The following is a 941-nucleotide window of genomic DNA, read 5'->3' as shown; positions in this document are numbered from 1 at the left end:
CCCCTGATTGTCCTGGCCTGGTTCTATAGGGACCGAGGGAAGATGAGCAGTCTGCAGTTCCCCCACAGCATACCTGCCAGCTAACAATCCCCCTCAATTGGAGAAGGGGAGTATATACCCAAGTTACCTGGGCCACAAGATGTTTCAAATCCTTTCGAGAAAATAGCTTATTGGTGTTGAATACAATAAAAAGCAGCAGTGAATTGCTGATTCTTATGACTCAGCTGGAGAAAAGAAATAAGAGTTGAGGAAGTGACAGCTAGCAAGAAAGTTTAACAGCTCCTGTAGCTCTCAAGTTTTCTGAACCCACAAATGCACGACCCCTGGAGTGTATTTTGCTTACATTTTTTATTATATTTGAGCAGTATGAAGAACAGAGCACTGAACTGGTATATAGGACAACCAGGGTCCATTTCAGGTTAGACCCTGAGTAAGTCAGTCACTCTCCCCTCTGTACAACAGTATCCTTATCTGTAACATGACAATGACCTTTGCAAAATTATTAGAGTTGTAATAATGAAGAGGTGCTATGTAATAATGCAGGTAGAATTCTAACTAATTAATTACCTTTGACTGACATCCGGGAATGTCTCCTTGCTAAAAAGGAGGTGTATACCGAATGGAAAGAAGGGGTCATCACCAGAGATGACTATTCTGCAGTCACTCGGAGTTGTAGGGGGGCAGTTAGGAAGGCCAAGGCAAAGATGGAATTAGGACTAGCTTCTCAGCTTAAGGACAATAAGAAGTCCTTTTTTTAAATACACAGGGGGCAAAAAGAAGGTTCCAGGTAATGTGGGGCCCTTGCAGGACACGTTGGGAAATTTGGTCGTCACACCAGACGACAAAGCTAACATGTTTAATGATTTCTTTGCCTCTGTCTTCCTAAGTAGGGACCAGAACAGCCACCTCCCTGCTGGCCCCCCTCGGGCCCCAGGGGAGGC

Source organism: Crocodylus porosus, unplaced genomic scaffold, assembly GCF_001723895.1.
Source record: "Crocodylus porosus isolate Cpor-Errol unplaced genomic scaffold, CroPor_comp1, whole genome shotgun sequence".
NCBI classification, from domain to species: Eukaryota; Metazoa; Chordata; order Crocodylia; family Crocodylidae; genus Crocodylus; species Crocodylus porosus.
This window is presented reverse-complemented; position numbering follows the sequence as displayed.